Source organism: Cebus imitator, unplaced genomic scaffold (assembly GCF_001604975.1).
Source record: "Cebus imitator isolate Cc_AM_T3 unplaced genomic scaffold, Cebus_imitator-1.0 Scaffold25, whole genome shotgun sequence".
Lineage (NCBI taxonomy): Eukaryota > Metazoa > Chordata > Mammalia > Primates > Cebidae > Cebus > Cebus imitator.
In genome coordinates, this window is record NW_016107340.1 from 10,032,292 (window position 1) to 10,056,821 (window position 24,530).

Consider the following 24,530-nt stretch of genomic DNA (forward strand, 5'->3'; position numbering starts at 1 on the left):
ACTCAGGAGGTTGAGGCAGGAGAATTGCCTGAACCCAGGAGGCGGAGGTTGCGGTGAGCCGAGATAGCGCCATTGCACTCCAGCCTGGGTAACAAGAGCGAAACTCCGTCTCAAAAAAATAAAAATAAAATAAAAAATAAAAATCGATTCTGAATACCAACTTTGTCAATGATGTTTTCGAAATTTATTCTATTACTGTAGGTCTTGTTTTTCACTCTTTTTATGGTGGTTTCTGATAAACAACAAGCAAATTTGTTGTGTGCTTTTTTGGCTTAAAGAATTTTTCTCTACTCCTAAGTCACGTTCCCCAGTTATAATCTGAGAGTCTCTCAATATTGTTCTGTCCCTTACACTTAGGTTTGGGCCAACTAAAACTTATTTTTCTGTGTGATGTGAAGTAGAGATCCAATTTTATTTTTTTACATGAATAATCAATTTTCTCAGTATCTATGTATTAAAAATTTCTCTACTACTTTAAAATACTGCCCTTATTAGAAATAAAGTGTCCACATTTACAAGAGTCTCAGTTCTCTATTCTCTCTCATTTGCCTCCTTGTCTATCCATGCAGGAATCTCACACTTTCTGAATTAACGAAGCTTAATAATATCTGTAAGGCAAGTCTCCCTACCCATTGCTCCTTTACAAAGAGCATCTTGACTATCCTTTGTCTTTTGCATTTTAAAATTAACTTGTGACATTACACACATACACATACACACACACACACACAAACACACACACATAATGTACAAACAGATAATAAGAAACAAAGACAAAAAACAGCATATTTATTGGGATGGCATTGAACTTATAAATCAATAAGAGAGAAAGAGATCTTTACAATATTGGATCTTTTTAAGGCATGAACATGGTATATCTCATCATTCATATCAGCCTTAGAAAATATTACTTAATGTTTCATAATTTTCCCCATAGAAATATTGCACATCTCTTATTAGAAACAAGAAAAAAATGATACTGATGTATAGAAAAACTGTATATTATATGTATCAGCCTTGCAAAACTGTCGTGTTAACTCATATTGTGTGCCAATAACGACAGTTGCTTGTTTCTTTTTCAGTCCTAATAACTTTATTTCCTTATCTTTCTTTTCTGCATTGGTCAGGAGTTCTAGAAAAATACTAAATAGCAGGGGAGATAGCAAATATCCTTGTGTTGCTCTAGAACACAGAAGGAAACCTTTAATATTTTACTATTACAATTTATGTTTGCTATAGATATTTTATATCACATAAGGAAGTTCCTCCCTGCTTTTAGTTTTCTAAAAAATTTTAAAGACCAGAAATAGATATTCAATTATATTAAGCACTTTCCGTGGATTTATATTTACACATAAAAAGTTATACATATTTCTTACTAGCTGTTTCATATCTGCACATCTGTTGTGGTGGCTCCTTTTTCAATGCTGATATTGGTAATGTGCCTATTTCTCTTGTATTCTAGCTGTCTCATCAGAGGTTTGAAGCGTTTATTAACCTTTTCTAACAATCAGTTTTTGGCTTTTGTAGTCCTTTTTGTTATATGACTATTTTCCACCTTGTTAATTTGTTCTTACTTTAATTTCTTCCTTCTACTACACTGAGTTTATTTTGTTGTTTTATAACTTCTTGAGAGGAATTCTTAGCCTATTAATTTTTGCCCTTTGTTTTTATAATATATTCATTTAGGTTATAAATTTCCCAGTAAATACTTCATATAGGCATTCTACAATTGTTATATGGAGGATATTTATTATTGTTTAGTCTAAAATTTTTCTAATTTCCATTGTAATTTATTTTTAATTGTGCAACTATATTCCTAGCTCTATTTTTCTTTGCAGCTGAATTTCATTGTGATACAATTTAAATCTTTGTAAATGGTTGAGGCTTAATTTAATAAGACATTCATGGCCGGGCGCGGTGGCTCAAGCCTGTAATCCCAGCACTTTGGGAGGCCGAGGCTGGTGGATCACAAGGTCAAGAGATCGAGACCATCCTGGTCAACATGGTGAAACCCCGTCTCTACTAAAAATACAAAAAACTAGCTGGGCATGGTGGTGCATGCCTGTAATCCCAGCTACTCAGGAGGCTGAGGCAGGAGAATTGCCTGAACCCAGGAGGCGGAGGTTGCGGTGAGCCGAGATCGCGCCATTGCACTCCAGCCTGGGTAACATGAGTGAAACTCAGTCTAAAAAAAAAAAAAAAAAAAAAAAGACATTCATTGACTTAGAATATGGTCAATGTTTATAACTGTCTCATGTGCTTGAAAATAATGTATGTTTTACAGTTATATGCAAGATTCTACATATATCCATAAGGTCATGTATCTTAATCTTGCCATTCAACTAAATCCTCACTGGTTTTTCTATTTTACTGTATCAATTACTAAGACAAGTGCATTAATATCACTGCTATTATACATTTGTTTATTTCTGTTATTGCTCTATCAATTATTCCCTAATACACTTCAAGATTATATTATTGGGGGCATTTAGATTTAAAATTTCTCTGTCTTCCTACTGAATTGAAACCTCAATCATTTATAAAGTGACTCTATCTCTAGTAATGATTTGGGCTTTAAAGTCTATTTTGCTTAATGAACTTTAAACACTCTCACACCAGTGTCCACATAGTAAGTATTTGCATGGTATAGCGTTTTCCATTATTATTTGTCTTTGACACATGAGAAGTCTGAGCAATAGCAGTTAAGGAACAAACTCAACAGTAAACAGGTATAAGTGATACAGTAAGGAGACAGACCCAAACAATCTGTCTCCAAGGTCTACACTCCTAAAACATCATGCTTCTCTTATAGGTTCAAAGAATAAAGTCAGTTTAGGTTTTGAAAGAAAAAAATGCTCTCACAGTCACTTCCACAAATACTTTTTCACCACTGAATTGTGATTTTTCACACATCTTAAATTCTCACTCTAATATTCTAAGGTACCATAATATTTTGCAAAAATCTTAATACAAAAATCTGCAGTACTCAACCTCTTCCTCTTATACATCAATTTTGCTTTGTGCCTTTGAAATGGGCATGCATACCAGAAGCCTTCATGTTTTCGTCCAATACCACTGAAATGGAGCACGGCTCCTTGAACTGCCCTAAACCAAATGAGGGAGCCAGGCTGCAATATGATCAAGATGTCTAAGTGGCTATATGGCTCTACTGAGTAGGAATGCTCATTTCAATCTGACTTCGGGAAAAATAACCACAAGAATGGTACTGCGCTGTTTCAACTCTCCTTGAACAGACATATATATATATATATATAGTAGCTTAACAAACAGTCACTTAACAACTTATGTATATCTTCTGAAAATCCACACATTTCTTAAATTTTAATATACTATTAAAAAAACTTGTAAACTATGAAGAAAATTAAAACTTCTCATAAGTCCATTATCCAGAGTTAATTATGCGTGATCTATTTATTATTTTTTCTGTTAGTTTTCCTGTGTTTGTAATATATATGCACATGTGGAGACATATATGTGTGTATGTGTGTACATATGTATCCACAAATTGGAAACACATTTTATTATTAGTGTAGACTCTGATTTTTGAATTTAACATTGCATTATGCATAATTTTATCTTTTAAAATCTTTAAAAAATAATTTTAAATATCAAATATAAATTTTAATTACAAAATATCAAATGAAATACTCATTTCATTCTGGTTGCAGAATATTCCATCATATAAACATATTCAAATTTATCTAGCCACTGCTCTACTGCTGAACAGTTAAATCAATCTCAAATTCTTCTACTTATAAATATAGGAAAATTAACAAGAGAAATATAAAATGTTATCTTCTTTAAACTGTTATGTTGGATCATTTGCAACTAAATATCTTCCAATCTAATAGCATAAGAATGTTGCATAGAATGCTTGAAAATATTTAAGGCTCTTAACAGAGGTGGTCAAACTCCTTCCTGAAAGTTGAACAAATATAAGCTTTTCCCAGAATTATTGAAAATGTCCATCTCTTTACATTCTTGCTATAACATTATTGTTCTGAACGACTTTCCCTGAGTTAGATAAATGAGGCATAACTTCGCATTTCTTTTATTAGCTTTTTTTTTTTTTTTAACAGTTACATTCCTTATTAACTGCTTGCTCTTACATCTCACTATCTTTGTTTTTTTCTTTTTGAGACAGAGTTCCTTGCTCTTGTTGCCCAGGCTGCAGTGCAATAGCATAATCTCAGCTCACCACAACCTACGTCTCCTGGGTTCAAGTAATTATCTTGCCTCAGCCTCCTGAGTAGTTGGGATTACAGGAATGCCCCACTACACCCTGCTAATTTTTCATTTTCAATAGAGACAGGGTTTCTCCCTGTTAGTCAGGCAGGTCTCAAACTCCCAACCTCAGGTGATCTGCCCGCCTAAGCCTCCGTAAGTACTGGGATTACAGGCGTGAGCCACTACACCTGGCCTTTATTATCTTCTAAATTAAGATATTAGTGTCTTTCTTATAACTGCTCTTAACATTTGATGTTTGCCATATTTATTAGAAGTAGTTTCAGTTTGTCACTTGCCTTTTAGTTGTATTTATATTGATATTTTTGCCTGCAAACCTATAAAATCTTTGTTTGCAATAACTTGGTTGTGACTTATTCTACTTCTGTTAGCATAAAAATCCATTACTCACTATGTTTTCTTCAATATTATATTGTTTCATTTGCCTGTGAATATAAGCCTGATTTATAAGTATTTTAAGAATATTTTTTGAGATTTTAACAATTTTGTTTTTAAAAGAGGTAACCACTACCATTAATTCTAAGGGGTTTTCACACCTATACTTGCATCTTGAAATGGTGGAAACGTAAGTCATAACACTATAAGGGTAGATTTCTGAATAAATGAGCATTAAGTTGTTAGGCAGGACAACCACTATTTTATTACTCTTTTTAGATATAAACCAAAGGAGATTTCCCTTTCGATCTTACTGGTCACAAACGTCTCCTGAACAACAGAATTTCTTCCCTTCAATCTTTTCTGTGGTTACCCACATGATGATTAATCAATAAATTAGAAAAGGATTTTCAACTCTAGATCTGTAGTCAAACTTTCAGTGCCAATTCCCAAGAGTATAACATTTTGGAAAAGATAAACAGGTATTTCATGCACACACAGATAGGAGCTTATGGAATTTTTCTGCCAGTAAATCAGAAAATATTTGTTTGGTCTCAGAAATATTACATTTTTATATGTATTAACAGCATCATACCCTGGAATACTTAATAGCCTATAGAAATTTTTCTAAAATTCATGACCTAACTATTGTAATCCCAAATATTTAACAACAAAAAGTAGCAAATGTTTCAAAAAACATTTTTCAGTGGAGAAAAAGCTTTCACAACTTCAGAAAAAGTGTATCTCATTAAGAAAATGAAAAGAAATGTTCCTATCATCTGCCAGTTTAGAGACATTACCATCATAATGAGTCTCAAAATTATAATTAAAAAGCCAGTTGTCATCTGAATATAAAAGACTATGTACTATACTTTTATATGCATGTTTCATATATTTTTACTTATAAATTAAAAATATGAGAAAGCATATAAACTTCCATTTTTGTTAAATAGCATAGCTGTCAATTTTTCAAAAGTGTATATTATGTGTTTTATGAATATACCTTTTTCCTACCCAGTGCAGTGCCAGAATTCTCTCTTCAGCTTTCAGAATCTTGTCAACAGATTCAAACAGGAATCATGTCATCAGCAAGATGAAAGCTGTAAAAATAAAAGTAGACCATTAACAGTGCATTGTTTTATTTAGTAAATATCAACATATGACTCTTGAAAGTAGAAGATGTGTAAAGTTTTCAAAAGAAATTTAGATTTATATAAATTGACAAACTATTAAATATACATGTAAATGTACATACATAAATGTAATAAAATTATGGTTTATGGAAGAAGGGGCATTATCTTGGCATTATAAAGTCATCACAATTAATCTAAAAATTCATAAGTTGTGGTGGTCCAATTTTAATGTAAATATCCTGCAGATGCTTTAGGACAGGCTACACTAAGGTAGATTCTTGTTGCTTGAAATGATTCATGAGACATTTTCAGGTGTCCTCTTAGGTATCTTCGTTGAGCACATTTAAATATAACAGCAATGGGCCCCACAATTGTTAAATGTTCAGTTATTTTTCATTTCCTTCCATCCCTGCTATGTATTTCTCTGATTGCCCTCAACTTCAGAAAGTGCACTTGCCACTATCGTGAGTAAACAAAATCCTGGCTTTGTTATCAATTTCCCTAGGCTGGAAAAAAATTGGCACAGACAATCTCTTGAGATTCCCAAGAATCGGACTTATGAAAGCAAGGAACCTGTGCACGGTAGGAGCCACAGCCTTGGTTCTCACTCAAGACCTCCACTATCAGTCCAATTCAATGAAAATGGAAAATGTCTTAGTGTTCATTTTTACAGTGTCACTGATTGTTCGGTTCTGATCACAAAGTTTACAGTATTTGAACAGTTTTATTACCATACTGTATCTTCCTGGAGCATACCTGGTATAGAAGCATTTTAAACCATTCCAAAATCAGAACTTTTGTTAACAAGCACAGAAATTCAAATGCTGCAATGCTGACAAAAAGAAGAACCCACATTACTTTATTAGTTTATTACTTCATTGAAGAATATTCCACAATGAGAATTATCATTAAAAACTCTGAACATCAGGCTGGGTGTGATGACTCACTCTTGTAATCTCAGCACTTTGGGAGGCTGGGGCAAAAGTAGTACGTGAACCTAGGAGTTCAAGACTAGTGTGGACAACATTGAGATCCCAGCTCTACAAAAATTTAAAAATTAGCTAAGCATGACGGCATGCATCTGTAGTCCCAACTACTTAGGAGACTGAGGTGAGAGGATCAGTTGAGCCCAGGAGGCTGAGACTGCAGTGAGCTGTGGTTGCATCACTGCACTTCAGCCAGGGCAACAAAATGAGACCCTATCTCAAAAAAAAAAAAAACAAACAAAAACTAACCAAAACAACCACAGGAACTTTTAACATGGGAAAATACGTTGCTGAAGTAAAGGCTGTCTTTGTCAGTGGATTTTTAAAAATGTATTTCCATAAAAAATTGTACCTAGAAAAAAATACCACAAACTCCACTTTTTTTTTTCAGATCACTGAATTGTCTCATCTGTCTGAACATAAAGAGACTACCACAATTTTGTTTACTAAGTGAAACAGTGAAATGCTGTCATATCATATATTTGGGTGACACAGGAATTCACAGGTGGTAATTTTACCCACAAGAGGGAGCTTGTATTTTTATATTTTTATTATAGAATATGAAAAACTTGAATTAAAACATGAAGTTCTAAAAATATCTGTTGATACCATTATCTTTATGTCTGATCACGTTTTGAGGTAACCAGATTGCAGTTCTTCAATGATAACATATCACTATGGCAAAAGATTGGAAATATAACTGAAATTAAAAAAAAAAAAGTTTCCTACCTATATTATAATTAGTTTTTTCAGATACAATAATAAGACATAGCTGGCAAGGCAGCCTGAGAGAAAATTCTTTTTAGGTGGTAGTAACATTAGGTGTGTGAAATTGACTAGAATTATTATAAGTACTCTGTACCCAAATTTAATTACATAGCAGTGAAATGATAGTTCAGTCATTCTTTTTATCAGGAAAGAGACTGTATAAACCAATAATTTTCTATGTATTTATAGTACAGGAAACAACCTACTTTAAAAATTACTAAGATCGCCAAATATTGCTAATATCACTTAAAACTTGCCTGAGAAACACTGTAACTGGCATGATACCACAATGAACTTTCCTTTCTTTGAGTTTAGAGAAAAAAATTCCTTAAAAAAAAAAAGCAAAAAAAACTAAGCTCAATTCCTTCATATCCTGTAAGCTCCCTAAACAGTATCTGAAGTTGCTAAGACTCTCTAAATAAATAAATATGCTCTGAGTTTTGTAAAAACAAAATGAATTCATCAACTTAAAAACTCCCATCTAAAAAGATGATTTTGGCAACTCTTATCAACCCCGAGTGATCTGTTCCATCACATTCAGAGACACAGCAATAACTGAGCTGACCTTCAGTTTGTTTTCTGACTCTCTGTAAACTGCTTGGGAGATAGATAATAAGAGTCCTGTCACTTTCTCCTAGGGTCCTTGTCTCAACTTCTAGAAGATATAACACAGGCAGGGAGTTGAGGATGAAAGGGTTAATCACTGCTGCTCTTCCTTCTGGAATTTCCAACCTACCCATTAAATCATTGTTTTTTTTTCTCCCACTAGGGACTGTGAATCTAATGGACCTAAAATCAATACCTTACAAATGACATAAAAAATATATTCATTTTATGGACTAATGTACCCTAGTGTCTGAATCCTATTTACACCCTCTACTTTAAAAAGGAACGACAGACCCATTTCTGCCAGTAAAAGGTTACTCAGTCACTCTGGTGACATGCTGCAGAATGCACTGTCATACTAAAGTGAAGCACAAGGGAAAGATTGGTGGCTGCAAAAGCACTATTGTGGAAACTTGCAACATGGTGCCGTGAAAAAACACGGTCAGGGAGGAGCACGCAGGTAGCTTCAAAGACGTTAGCCACGTTCTGAGGTGGTTTTACAGGTTCTGCTTCATCATTTGTTTCATAACTTATGTATTTTATACAAAATTTTGAGTGGATCAAATATTACATAATACCATTTTAAAAACAAACACAACTTTCATGTAATAGTAAATTCTATCATGATGGAAAAAACTGGATAAAAATTCCTAAGAGCCAGAAATGCTCACGAACACACCAAAGCGCTGTTCGCCAAGCAGACATGGTGTACCATCAAGCAACATTAAAGGAGGCCGAGGCAAGCCCCAGGGAGACAAAGGGTATTTCTTTTACCAGATACCGCAGGGAAACCATCAAAAAAGGTGACTACTGCTTGATTTTACATATTGAGAAAGTATGCTGATGAGAGGGTTTTTTATTTACAGAATATTCTCCAACCCAAAGGACCCACTTACTTCATCAAAAGCCATTCTTACCACTGAGAAAGTATTAAGCTTAGTTTTGTTTTTAAAGCACAATACATTAGTAACTTTTTTTAAATTTGGAGAATATCTTCTTCTACCTTTAGTATTTTTATGATACTAAATATAGGGCAACCCTGTAAAAATGCAAAGATAACTTCATTTTCGTTGCAAAGATTAAAGTATGAGGGGAAAGAGAGAGAGAGAGAGAGGAAAGAGAAAAAACCCTAAAAACCAAAGAAAGACCTTTTCGCCTAGAAAAATATCACCTGACTTATTTTGTGTTTCAATGGGTACAAATAGAAATAAAGAATAATGAACAAGAAAAAAAAAACAACTTTAAAACAGATAGTTTTTGAGAGATTTCTAGCAACAGGTCAGCGTGAGATTTCCTGTTCAGTTTTACTGGCTTAAAATCTATACAGTTACAAAATTACCCAAAGGAAAAAAAAACTGTTGTTCTTTATTCCATTTGCCAACCAGAGTCATTTATCCCCTATTAGATAAAGTATAATAGACTCTACGGAAAGGGTCATTGGCCTTCCATTTAATGATATTGCCAGCCCCAATCTGCATATTCCCGGCAATGTCCCTCAACACAGAAGAAATGGCTGATCTCTTCACAATAACAGCTGATTTCTATTTATTAAGCTAAAAAGGTCACCATTTTCTACGGCTGGGCCGCCCTGCACTATTGATAATTTTATGCATAAACAAATGGCAAATTTGTGCCACATAAATATGCATTAGCAATTACTTTTTCCTTGGGCAACGCTCACCGCATGCAAATGTGTACCTCGCAGGGCCTGGTAGCTTTTGTTTTAGCTCTTGAACAGTGAAACAAAAGAGCACAATAAACAATTTTAAAATTGCCAATCAATAAGCAATGCAAATGCAAAGGTAAATGGCAAGAAACTTGCTCAGAAACAACAAAACAAAAGTGAAGCAGGTGGGGGATGGGGAAGGGTTTTCTTTTTTATATTTCATTTCTTTCTCTTTGATAATGAAAAGGCTAAAGTACTCTTGACACAGAACAGCTAGCTAGGCTGGTACTAAAGCAGATGCCAGATGGAAAAAGGAGAAAATATACACATGTTGAATAAACACACACATCCCAAAAAGAGGGTAAGCGGAAAACTGTGTTCCTCTTTGGGATTTCCAGGGCATCGCCTACTCAAATTTGATTGTCAAGTTTAGAGATTTGTAAGAATACTCAATTTCAGAGATTCCAAGTATTTTAAAACTAGGAGCTACAGAGATTCATAACCAAATCTCAGTTCCACACTACTTTGTTAGGCTCCTGTTTCCTAAGGTGCCTCCCTCAGATAAAAGGAATATATGATCAATAAATGGGATATCTTTAGGAACACAAAGAAAAGGGGTAAATTAGGAATATGTAAGCGAGAAAAAGCAATCTACAAAATGTTTAAAATAAAAACCCTAACCTCAAAACAGTGCGAGAATAATGCCAGGCGCAAGAGGCAAGAGGCATTAAAACTAGAAAAAAAAAGTGTTACCCAATTTGCACAGGCAAACAAAAGATAACCCAAAAAAAGTTTATCAAAAATGAGCCTTAAAATGTTTTTTCGTGTTATTTACCAAGCAGTATTCTAAGTGCTTTACACTTAGATACATTACACTTCATCTTCACAAAAACCTCAAAGGATGGTACTATTAGCGATGCTCCCATTTTATAGCGCTGAGGCGCAGGGAGGTTAAGTTAATTAGGCCAGTGCTAGATCTGGGTCTTGACCCCATCTGAAGGCAGCACCTGCAAGCATCACTCCTGCTAATACTTGCCATCCATTCTTTAAAACCATCTATGTTGAAAAATTTCTTCTGACGTGTGTAGACAGCTTTACCTTTGCATAAATAAATCACGCTGTGTTTTAAACATCTACATTCAGTGCTTACGTGAGTTTCTTTGACCAAGTGATTAAAATACTTTAGCTTCTGTAAAACACACAAATATTAACTTGTATATGAGTACAAACATACCTTAGTACATTAGTGCACGTGCACTAGGAACATATCACAGTCTTAATCAATGGAGAACAGAAAAACACTTTGTGATTCCATCTTGATCTTAATGTAATTAAAGGTTTTGCTATTCCACAAAGGATTAATAAGATTTACCCACAATGTTGTAAAAATAAATATATAAAGTATTCTTGGCTAAATGAAAATAGGCAAATCTGGAAATCTAAAACTAGCAAGTGGTTCTGTCTTGCTCAGAACCAAGAAAGCCTTCACAGGTATCTCTCAGAATCCCGATATTGATCCTAAACTTTTTCTTTAGAAAAGGTCACAAAACTGTTCCCAGCAATATTTTCCCCCTGGTTCTATCAGTGTTGGAGGCCATCACTGTTGCTTGCACTTAGAGAGCTTTTCTCTGAGTGAGAAAAAGATGGCCCCTTGGTGGAGACCATTCCGGAAATATGCCACCTGCACAACCGTACCTGGAGGCCCTTAAAAAGCCTTTAGTTTCCTTACTTGGAAAAGTGCTATTGCTAATATTAAATTCCATCTTTTTAAGAACCAAGTACCCACTCTTTAATACAAAATCAGTATAAAGATGCATTCCAACATGACAGCGATATCTTACATGTTAATTCAAATAACTAGGTGGCTGGGACACTCCTATTTCATTCTGTTTTGTTTCAATTTTCAATCTTTTTTTATTTTATATTTTTATTTTTTTAAAATACATTTTATTGCATTTTAGGTTTTGGGGTACATGTGAAGAACATGTAAGATTGTTGCATAGGTACATACATGTCAATGAGGTTTACTGCCTTCCTCCCCATCACCTACATCTGGCATTTCTCCCCAGATTATCCCTCCCCAACTCCCCTCCCCACGCTGTGCCTCCTCCCCTAGCTCCCCCCCGACAGACCCCAGTGTGTGATGCTCCCCTCCCTGTGTCCATGTGTTCTCATTGTTCAACACCCACTTATTCAATTTTCAATCTTTATGGCTGTGTGTATAAAAACTTGAGTATGACTTTTCCTATTATCAACTAAATGTGCAACCAATATGTGCTGAAAGCCATTAATTTGTAACACGCAAAGTTTTAATTACAATCATTCCTTGCCCAAATGCTCACTCTCTACGCAAGGTAAGTAATCCAAACTACAACCATGAATATTCCAACTAAAGTAGAGTTTGTCTGAAATATCTAAGTACTCATAGACTCCACTATGTATAATTCATGTAAATGGAAGTAAACTAGAAGTATGTAAAAAGCATGGTTGTGTTAAGCGGACACTGCAATGTCCAAAGGCTCACCGTGGGCTTCACAGTCAGACGCTGTCAAACAGTCACATTGTTTGTCTCCAATCCCACAAAATTAGATTTAAATAGAGGGTACCTTGGGGGGATTCAGAAAGTCTTAGAGAGCAACTGGAAATTCTAGTGAGGATTTTGTGTGAACAGCAGGAGGGGAGCCACTGCCTCATTTGCCCTGGGTGGGGGTGTCTTGCAACCACTCTGCTTTAGACATGTCCTTTCTTTGCCCATCCCCTGCTCTGCTAATCTCTGATGTACACTGATCCCTGGAGGTCAAGTTCCTCAGGCTTCTCTAGCAGTCACCTTCCAGGTGAGTTCTGCTGCTGAGAGAGGAGCCGATGGAGGTTTAAGGAGAATGTGGGAGGCACAAGTTTTGTGTGTGTGTGTGTGTGTGTGTGTGTGTGTGTGTGTGTGTGTGTGTCTTTTAACATTTACTGTAGACAATTACAAACATATTAAAAAAATAGAGATACTAGTAAAACCAGCCCTCATCAACCACATCTAAATTTCAACATCTATGAAACTTGTGCTATTTGAGTTTCTCTCTCATCTTTCCCAGCTTTGCCAGGTGTCTCAGGCAGCAGCCTCTACTCGGTCCACCTCATGCCAGGCAGGCTCACATGATTCCAGCTGCAGTCCAGTGGCCTTGGTAACCCCACCTCCTCCCTCTGGCTCCCCAGTATAAACGTGGTAGTAATTTTTTGCTGTTCCTAAAGCCTAGGTTCCTCTTTTACAATTTTTATTGTCAATGTGCAACAATTTTCCAATATTATATACCACCTTTTGAAAAAAATCAGCTTGGGTACAGTGGCTCAGGCCAGGTGTGATGGCTCACACCTGTAACCCCAGCACTTTAGGAGGCCAAGATGCATGGATCACCTGAGGTCAGGAGTTCAAGACCAGCCTGACCAACATGGTGAAATCCCGTCTCTGCTAAAAATACAAAAATTAGCTGGGTGTGGTGGCAGGCACCTATAATCCCAGGTACTTGGGAGGCTGAGGCAGGAGAATCACTTGAACCCAGGGGGCAGAGGTTGCAGTGAGCTGAGATCAAGCCATTGCACTCCAGCCTGGGCAACAGAGTCAGATTCCAACTCAAAAAAAAAGGTGGAGTCGGGGGGGAATAATCAGAGTGGCTTCTGTCTTCCTTCTTGGACCCTGGCTATTATCTGCTAGCAGAACTACCAGTTATCCCTTATTCTGAGCTCTCTTGAAGTATTAATAGGTCAAGATTTCATAAAGTATGGAACCCTTTCAATAGCTTGAAGCCCAGTATGCTGGTCCAATATTTCCAACGCCTTAAGTATGGTTCTCCATATATAATATTCATAATGTTTTCATGTACAATCTATTGTACATGACAATAAACAACCTATTCTTATTCTATACCTTTTGTTGATTGCTTATTGATATCCTTTTTAAACTTGATTTGTCTTAATCTATGAGCCAGTGAAAGAAGAACAGCACTGTACCAGTTCTGGAAGTTCTACATTAGTGCAAATCTGCCTAGTTTATTTTAAGGAGGTAGCTCAATCTGGCATAAAAATACATTTTTCCAGTGGTAGGTTGCAGAGACTAGTTAACCAAGTTTATGTCTTAGACAAGACATGTTTAACATGTAGTCATTTATTTATAATAAAACATGACCTTCCAGTATTAGGAATAAACATAAACACATCATAAAAATGACTGATGTTCAATGGCTCTTACAAAATTACATTTTGAAAAATTATGGGATGATGAATCAAACATATAGATTACATTTCCCTGAAACAGACATGTGCTTAATAATTAATGGGAAAAAACAAAAATAATATTTATAATTTTGTCTTATCCAAAACACTTGAATAATTATGTAGTAATTGTACAGCTAGATGAAGACATACTTATCAAATTTGAAATAGAATCTGTGAGGAAATTTTAAAACATGAAAACACCTAAAATAGAAATGATGGATCTAATCTACACGCTGAAACTTTAACCTGCTTTATAGAAAATCTTACTATAAAAATATCAAATATAAAATAAAACATTTGCTTAAAGGAGAATTCACAAGGTTTTGTAATTTTTGACAATCATAATGCAAGCAAAAAATGAGATGTGGCAGTTAAAAAGGAGAAAACGGACATACAATTAATAATTGTAGTGTCCAGTCAAATATAGGTAACACTAACACCAATGGTAAGGCAAAATTTCAAACACAAGTTCCAGAACTGGTTTCAATCCTGTATGTAGGGAACTGGACAGGTATTCAACAGTCAGAAAAGATCAACCCGGAGCATAGTGTATATGGCAATTGTGCTAAATCGGGTACTATTAGGAGGAGGAGATACATTCAGTTTGAAAAAGATCAAATTGCGTTGCAATTATGTGGGAGGGCCAGTCATTAAGTACAATCAGATACCTGAAGGGTTGTCATTTGGAAGAGTGAGACTAGATACATTGTCTCATACTCCAGATACAAGAACAAAAGTTTTACAAATATGTAATTTTTATTTGTTTAGAGACAAGATCCCACTCTGTCATCCAGGCTCCAGCACGGTGATGCCATCATAGCTCACTGCAACCTCACACCCCTGGGCTCGAGTGATCTTCCTGCCTCAGCTTCCCAAAGTGCTGGGATTACAGGTGTGAGTCACCACACCTGGCCCTGTTTCTGTATTTAATGGCAATATAGGGACACAGATCTCAGTGCATTATGAAAAATAACTTTCTAAAATAAGTTATCCAGCCATGGAATAAACTTAAGGAAGCCAAATGATTTAGGGTGTAAGGAAGGGCTGTGGATACAGAAAGAATGGGTCACTCTCTGGCTTTATTACTTAGCCAAGTGATCTTGGATACAATTAACCCATCTATGCCTCAGTTTTCTCACTGACAAATTTATTCCAACATATACCATACCAAGGAAAGGTAAAAGATCAGAGACTGACTTCATAACCATCTGTCAGAGTTCTGGAAATAGGATTTTTGAACTAAACTAGATATTGGGTCATCTAGCTTTAAGACCCATTCTAAACTGAGACTAAATTATTCCAGCCCTGGAAGTTCAGGTGTTTATATTCATTTCAGGCAAGAGAAGTTGGCTCTAAATATTTGAAAGCGGGAAAAGTTTGTTGCAACTCTGCATTTTTAATAAAAGTTATAGCATCAGATAGAGAAAAGACGTTCATATTTGACCCAAAATAAAGCTAAATAAAATGTACAAGGCATTTTTCGCTAATAAAAGACATATGGAGGGCGTGGTCCGAATGCGCAGCCGGACGCCAGCACCACGGAGGAGTAGGCTCGGGAGCCTTGCCCATGGCGATCTGTGGATGATTGCGGAGGAGCCTTCTCTATGGGTGTCATCGGTGGTGCAGTCTTCCAGGCCATCAAGGGTTTCCGCAATGCTCCTGTTGGAAGTCGGCACCGTTGAGAGGTAGTGCCAGTGCTGTGAGGATCCGAGCCCCCTAGATTGGAGGCAGCTTTGCAGTGTGGGGGGGCCTGTTCTCCACCATCGACCGTGGCCTGGTGCAGCTTGGGGGCAAGAAGGATCCCTGGAACTCTATCACCAGTGGAGTATTGACCGGGGCTGTGCTGGCTGCCCGCAGTGGTCCATTGGCCATGACGGGCTCAGCGATGATGGAGGGCATCCTGTTGGCCCTCATTGAGGGTGTTGGCATCCTCCTCACTCGCTACACGGTCCAGCAGTTCCGAAATGCACCCCCGTTCCTGGAGGACCCCAGCCAGCTGCCCCCTAAGGACAGTACCCCAGCCCCAGGCTATCCCAGCTATCAGAAGTACCACTGAGGAAGCCCCTGCCACCATGGGAGCTGCTTCTTGGTTCCCTCCCCGATGATCTATCTCGAAGGGAGGGCTGGCTCCCAGTTAGCCCCGGGACCCTCCAGAGAGGACTTCTACTCTGCTCCCTAGTCCCAGGGTGGGGGTGGGGCACCCCAGCTGCCCTGACAGATGGGTCCCCTTTTTCTCTCTCAGGACACCCCAGCCCCACACTCACATGTACCAAGTTCTCACCCCAGCTCCTTTGTGTGGCACCCTGATAAGAATTTAAAGCCCGTTTTGAAGAAAAAATAATAATAAAGCCCGTTTTGAAATGCCAAATAAATAAATAAATAAAAGACATATAACAGCACAACGTAATTCAGATATGATTATTTAAAGCAACAATATTCATTTTTGGTAAATTTACGATATTAACTTTTTCTGCTTTTTAAAATCTCTAGTGACTCAATTTACAGATACTTCTTGGATACAGAGGAAACATGAACAAAGTACTTGTGCTTTCTGAACACTGAGGGCTGCTTCCTTGCCGCTGTCAGCCAAGCCTTTCCACCACTCCTTCAACTGTGCCTTCTGTCACGGCTACTCAGCACATGGCAACCAGAAGAACACAGAAGCGCGAGCTCAGCGGGGCTAAAGGGCATCTTCAAAAACAGTGATTCTCAAATTTTTTTTTTTTTTTTTTTTTGCAATGCTCCAGGGTTCTTCTAGTTATTTCAAGGAATGCTCTAAAATTTTCAAGAAATTCTTAAAATCATTTTACTTTTTCTTGTCCTAACAATTATAGATCTCTTTGGGCTTTTCAAGTCATTTTTACTTAAGCGATCTGATTTGATCTTCAGCAACTCTTTATGGTAGGCATGACAGGGTTGATTCCTCTCTTACAAAGAAACAACTCAGAAAAATTTTGACTAGACCCCAAATCACAGGACTCCAGTGCAGTAGGAAAAAGGCAAGAACCCAATTCCAGTCCTCTGTGCCGCCCTCCACACTCTATAACAGATCACATCCAGGAGTAAGAACTGGCAAAGAGGTAATTTTGGAATCTCTCAAACTATGGAAGCATTAACTTCTTTCTGGGACCGTGAATGTTTATCAGGATTATGCAACACTCTCTATGTGCCTTCTTATTCATTGATACACTATTGTTTTCACTTTTAAAGTGGGATTAGCACAGTGTTTCACAACTGCAGGTGATTATGTCCCTGAGGGACATTGGGAATGTATGGAAACATTTTTACTGCAATGACTCGGGGGATGCTACTGGCATCTAGTGGGTAGAGGCCAGGGATGCTTCTAAACATCCTACAGTGCCCAGGACAGCTCCCCACAGCAAAGAATTATCCGATCCAGAATGGAAACAGTGCTGAGGTTGAGAAACCCTGGATTAGCAGTATTTTTATTTAAGCCATCTGTTTTTGTCTCTTACTTTTGTTACATAAACATAATAATGCTTTCAGAGTGTAACATTTACTGGGTGCTAATGACTGGTTTGGCATAAGACTATCAGCTCTTAGATAGTCACTAATTCCATAAAATGCCCTATGCTTTAATCTTTGCTGTTTGACGATACATTGAACAGTGGTTCAAGTGACAGAGGTCACCATTACTGAGCTAAAAGGATAAAATAATTTGTCATGGTATTTATAATAGTTTGCTTACAAGAATGTTAAAAATAAAATGATGCAAATGGAGAAAGTCAGAATCATACATTTCAATAATATGAATTGGAAATGGAAATTCAATTGTGAATAAAGGAGTAACCTTTGACTTTTCTGTTATGTATAGCACACATCAAAAACCTTGCAACAATGTATTGCAAAAAAAAAAAAAAAAAAGTGGGGGGGCAGTGAGCAGGGAGTGCGCAGCCCCTCCCTGCCACCTACATATCCAATATTTAAAAGTGAATTTGGTTCTCTTTTTATATGCTAAGTTTTTCAATAAGCGTAATAATTAATAATCTCTTCTTCTAGAGAAACCTATTCTTTGCCATGGTTCATTATCTGTCTCATGATGTCTTCTGTGAGGCATCTTTCTTGCTAAGTTCTTAGATATGTAACCATCTAAATAATGACTTTGAACTTAGAAACTTAAACTTTTTCTTTCAAATATCCCTTTAAGAATCTGAAGAGGGAGGCCAAGGCAGGCAGATCACTTGAGCTGAAGAGTTAGAGACCACCCTGGGCAACATGGTGAAACTTCCTCCCTACCAAAAACACAAAAGTTGGCCAGGTACAGCAGCTTGCATCTGTGGTCCCAGGTACTGGGGAGTCTAAGGCAGGAGGATCACTTGAGCCCAGGAGGTGGAAGTTGCAATGAGTCATGATTACGTCACTGCACTCCAGCCTGGGTGACAGTGAGACCCTGTCTCAAATAATTTTTTAAAAAATCTGATGAAAATTATAAACCTAATCCATAAAAATACAAATCTCCATGTTGACAGACCATTCTTTCTGCATCTCTTGTGTTCCTGTACTTGTTATGAGTAAAGGCACCGAAGGCCTTTAGATACAAAGGCTTTGTGATGTATCTAAAGGCCTTTGGTGTACTTGTACTTGTTATGAGTAAAGGCATCGAAGGCCTTTAGGTACAAAGGCATGGTCCCTGCTTCTGAAAGACTCCTGAAAGACTTCAGTATGGTCTTAAGGACATTCCTATAGTGAAAGCCTTAGAAGAAAGAGATATTATCTTCCTATAGAGCAAAAGTTTGTTTACCATCCAGTATCATAAGGATGATGTCTCACTTAGCGCCAAAGGTCAGGCATGCTTACTGTGCATTGTAAATGCCTGGGGTTCCCTAAGCTCAAGTTTTCTCCCCCTGAAGTATAAACATCACCAGACTCTCTTTCAGTCAACATGTGGAAATCAGGGCTCGGTAAACCCACACAAATGCTAATACCTTGTCCACTACTCTCCTTGTGAGTACTAAACTTTTCTTTGTGATCCAAAGGTCTAGTGTCTTCTGTCAGCATTCAAGAAACCATGCAGGCTAATGTATTAGCTTAAAAACAGGGTAAAAATCTCAGACCCTTCACAGTTCTTAACAATGCACCCAGACAACATAAGCATACTGTTTTTAACAGATGGCCATTTTATCCCCATATCCAAATCCAGAAGACTAGAAGTATTTATGTTGATATTTTAGTAAACAGAGTGGAATGACCATAGACTAATATCTGAAAAGTACCTTAAAAATCATATAATGCAATGTTAGGTTTATTCCAACAAAAATATATTTGGCTAATGATAGTAACAGAAGCATTAATTAAGTGCTTTCTCTATGCCAGACACTTTATCAGGGGCTTAGCAAATATTATTGAAATTTATTCTGACAATAGCACTGATGAGGCAGCCATTATTCTCCTCATTCCACAAGGGAAAACAAGACCTACGTAAATCAAGTAACCTGGCAAAGGCTACAGGACTAGTCAGCATTGGAGCCAGGATCTAGGTTCAGAGGTGGAATGTGAACTCATCTTGTGTTCCCCTAAACTTTCCTTTCCTGCTTCCCTAGGCCCTTCTCCCAGCCACACTGGTGGTACAAAGGCATGGTCCCTGCTCCTGACGGACTCATGCTATAAAGAGGAAGAGATATAAAAATAGTTTCAAAAGAAAGTCATCAGGGCTTTGGTGGAGTACGCACAGGAAGTTCCTAGAGCAAGGGAAGAGCCCAGCCTTCTCCAGGAGTCAGCAACAGCTTCCCAGACAAAAGGATAACTAAGGCAAGTCTTAAAGGATGATTAGAAGTAGGTCAGGTAAAGAAACAGGGGTCCTGATTTTCCACGTGAGGAAACAGAAGCCCAGACGCAGGGCTGAGTTCACCTAGCTACTTTTAAAAACAGGGTTGCAGTTTGATGGCTGATGAATTTTTACTCTTTCTTACTGCTTTCAAAGATTATTCCTCTCTTTGTATCAGGCAACAGGCAGTGTTCAGTATTATCTACTGTTTATGCTGCCATTATTTTCCTTTTATTATTTAAAAAATATAACATCATTATGCATTATGCAGTCAAAGAAATAATATGTGACTACAGTGTCATAAGAGTATCTCTTTGCTAAGAAGGGCACCCAGCACATCACAAAGTATCCAAAGTGTTAATAAATCACTTGGAAATTTAAATGTTATTTTCTGTTAGATTTTACTGAGGGACTTATCATGATTATAGACAAAGTTCCAACAAGGTCAACATCAATGTTCCAAAGGCATGAGCAGGTAAGCTAAAGAGAGATCAAATAAATTGTTTAAATGGTATAGCATAGGTAGTTCTCACGGATGTCTCTGCAACCAGTCTAACTTCCATTAACATAGTTAGAAACTCTGATATGAAGAAAATTACTATAACTTCAGATATTACTCTAAGGAGCTATTGCTGTAGAATAGAAATGAAGAGATGTAGATAAATCCACTAATGTTCATCTTATTCACATAAAATGTGCATATAGAAACAGAAAACAGAAGCAAGAAATTCAAAGAAATCATACTCAGTAAAAAGATTTGAGTCTAGTTGCAACACTTTCTAAGTTACTAATATAGTATGTTCATATATAGGTTCTAATAGAGTATGGCTCAGTATGGTTTGATAGTTAATGCCTGGAATTAGGAAGTGAGGTGACAAGCATATTGACTAAATGAGCAAAAAATTACCATATTAACCTGGTTAACCAGACTCTGTTTTTGTAGAACAGTCTCACCACCTCCATCACTACCATCACAACTTGTATTGAGTACTGGCCATACAAAATGCATTACTGTGGTTGCCAGAATGAATGTACCGCGGTCTCTGCTCTGCAGCTGCGCTTATGGATGGATGGAGGTGGAAGTAACAATAACATGTAGTTAAATAAAATAACTACTGTAATTCACCAAATAAATTCTTATAGAGCACTTGCTCTGAGCAAGGCACTATGACAAGCTTGACAGAGGAATCCAAGAGAGAGATGGAAGTGAGGACTGGAACTAAGGAGAAGGAAAAATACTAACAGTGACTTGCATTTCAAACATAGTTGTTTATAGCTCTTATCTGAACCGGAAATGATCAATAGTGGCAGGTGCCAAGATCAATGGCAGCCCAGGGTCAGAATCACTGACATCAATATGATCAGTATTACTCAGTCTCATCAAATTGAGGGATTCTTTTGTGGTGAAGAAAACTGGACAGTATTTAATAGAATCACACCAAAAAGAGTAATACTTCAGGATTAATTATTTGAACCTCTATTTAAAGTTGCACAGTTTTTTTTTTTCAAATGCTTTTCATTATTTAAAGAATATCTAAAATGTGGTTTATTCATCATAGTTGTAAACCAATGTAAGGATTATAGATACATTGCACCTATTCACCTGCTGCCAAATGAGACCTCGCAAGGGGAAGACACAAGTTTGTGAGACTTGAAACTTAATGATTTGGGATACCGTATTTAAAGAAAGACAAAGTTTTGACCTTTTCACATAGACCACAATTTCACAAAGAGAATTTTATAGAGATAAGAGAAGATAATTTATTGTCTGACACAGTTGATAGAATTTTGTTCTTGTTGTTGTTATTGATAATTTAGAAAAGTTTCTTCCATCTTTACAGCTGGATGTTTGGTAAGGCCATGTAATATTTTCAGTCTGTACCAAGTTTGAGAAAACTTGCAATCAAGCTTCTTACGAGCTGTAGCATTTCGAAGAAATTTCCATAGACTAGCTTCTGGCTTCATTTATTTCAAACCCAGGCACTCTTCCCCTACCTGCCTACTTCAAGTGTCGCATGATGTCAGAGAGAACCTCTGGCCCTAAAACCTGGTGTTAGTGTTGTACTAACAAGTGAGTCGGCTGTAGGATTATTCCTAGGAGATATTTTCATGATGGAACAGCTACTAATAACATAGCCACAGTGACTGTAATGTAGACCCAATAGATCTCATTGGGTTGAGTGAGATGCATTGACATCACATGTTGTCACCTTACGATATAACAAGGGACTGCAGATCACATCAATATATCCCACTTAACACAACAAGATCTATTTTCCTCTACATGATTTCTCAAATGGTCACATCACCTCAACAGCATAGCTATAAGGTGACACGTGACGGAAGCAGAGTTGGAATACAAATAGTGATAATCAATTTGCAACTCTAACAAAAACATATGCTCACATGATCACATTGCTAGTTCTCAACGACGGCCAGAGAATGTCTTAAGCTTCACCCACTTCAAGACAAACCTGCCTGCGGTCTTCACCAAGGCTAATTATTATGATCTTAAACATGAGGTGGTTATAGTGGTCACGAGTTAAGTCAGTTAAATAAACTATTACATTCTGTAGATCTATTACAACAATTCTTTTCAAATTTGCACGGGTAGGCTGTAGCTATAAAAGGAATCTTCAGGATAATATACAAATACTTCTGAAAAGACTGTGAGAGACAGAAGAATATCAACATATTAAGGGTCGGTTTTATAGTTTATTTGAAAAAAAAAACAAAAAGGAGGTGGGAAGAATCTTCACAGATTATATAAATTAGAGACAGACCTTAATATTCCAGAAGGTGAGCTTTTATATATCAATATCAGTATTGACAGGACTGCAAAGATTTGCTGACTTTCCATTTTTATTATCACGTTTTTAAGTCAATGGGACAGTCTCACCATCTTGTTGGCACGGCATGTTGACATCAGGTTCTGAAAATTGTACTTTTCCAAACTATCAGAAAAGGGTTGTTTATGTTAAGTTCTTTAACCTCTCTCCTCCTCAAACAGTATAAAGTATCAAACCTAGTTTATCTCTTTTGGTTGTTCTGTAGTGTGCCTAGTGAAATAAATCATCATGTCACAAAAATAAATTGCAACACAATGGAAACAACTACATTAAATAATAAAGCACCATTTATAACATTATTCTGACAGCGTTAAGTCCTGAGAAAAAAACAAGATCTGGAAGTTGCTGCTGCAAAAGCATCAGAAATACATGTGTTCTTAAGCGCAGATTCAAAACACTAAACAGAATTCTGATGGTAGGGACCCCACAGAATTAGATCAAATATATCCATCTGTTCGCCTTCATGTAAATAATGCTCACATGACCAGTGCTGGGACCTCTTCTAGGACAGGCCTTGAGACTTTCATTACATCTGTCACTTCCCCTGTTTACAGCTGCCTCATCAGTAACTCGTGTTTTTGCTTTTTCCCCCTAAACACTCAGAACAGCATCCCGAGGAAATAGCACCAGGAAAAGAGCTATTCCTTTATTTCTCTTCTACCTGATTTCTACCTCAGTAACTAATATTAGTATCAAATGTAATACACTCTTCATGGGTGCATGGAAACACTTCAAGAAAGCACTTTAGTTTCTCATTTCTGCTTCTGAAACTCAGAAGGGGCTATTTCATAAGCAGACGTGAATCCCTCCATGCAAGTGCCCACACTCTAAGAAGCACTGCCCCTTCCACACTTTCTACCGCTCATGTGTGGCACATGGAATGGAGTCATCAAAATGCACATCTGGCAGGTTTAAACAGTTCTACACTGTTGACACTGGTAACAATATCAAAAAGGGAAGCAGCACTACAACCCTCCATCTCTGGATGGACTAGATTGTTACAGTGGCTGCATTTTACTGAAGGTAAACATGTTCCCCTGAAAATAAAGTCTCACCTGCTGCACACAAAGTGCCTCTGACACCACAGGGAAGAAACCTCAAGTTAGGAAAATCTAATCTACAAAAATTGCACAGTGCATCTCTCTTGGTTTTGCAACTGGCCTAATGCTGCATTTTCTGAAACCTTTCCTCTTTGAGAAAACACATCAGGTCTTAACATCCACATAAGGTAAAATATGGAATTCCATTGACACAATGAAGTATACGAAACACTCAAGCTTTCCCAAGTTTGCAGTTTTTACATTAGCCATAAGAAATATTCACCAAAAGTTTAGCACAGACATATATAGAATGTATTTATTATGTATAAGATATATAGGAACTTATAAATTTTATATATAAATATATATGAGAAAGAGCAACATATACATTGTTCCAAGGTTTCTTTTATTGACTGCACATCTTTTCCTTATTAGTATTTTCTAGTGCTAGAGGGCCTTCATATTCTCCTGTACAACAAATTCACGCTTCTCCTCAATACCCTCTTGTTTAAGCACATGTATCTATTCAAAGTCTTTGCTGCAACATAGAAAATTAATTGGAGAAACAATGCATGTACTGGCTATTTAAGACACCCCAAAACACTTTAATCCTAACATTTAAAACTGCATGCGCTGTAGGCAGAATAAATTTGAAGTACGAACATGTAAAGACTAACAAACTGCTTATTCTGAATTATTTGTCCTCACTAAATGATATTTTGTTTAGTGAAATTAACACTATGTTTTTGAGGTTCTGGAGTTGTTTTTTTTGTTTGTTTTTTTTTTTTTTTTT

The 24,530-nt window shown here is 36.9% G+C and overlaps 1 protein-coding gene and 1 pseudogene across 9 annotated transcripts in view; one reads left to right on the forward strand and one right to left on the reverse strand.

Annotated features, from left to right (window-relative positions):
* Window positions 1-24,530, reverse strand: part of SOX5 (SRY-box transcription factor 5) — a 1,018,145-nt gene that overhangs the window by 730,700 nt on the left and 262,915 nt on the right. For all 8 annotated transcript variants that reach the window (XM_017522805.2, XM_017522797.2, XM_017522806.2 and 5 more), the window contains one exon: window positions 5,648-5,744. The gene's annotated coding sequence lies outside the window, so the exon portion shown is untranslated. The remainder of the gene's footprint in view (window positions 1-5,647; window positions 5,745-24,530) is intronic.
* Window positions 8,841-16,431, forward strand: LOC108300143 (annotated as a pseudogene). Its single transcript, XR_001823271.1, has 2 exons — window positions 8,841-8,972; window positions 15,557-16,431. The product of XR_001823271.1 is annotated as a mitochondrial import inner membrane translocase subunit Tim17-B-like (transcript).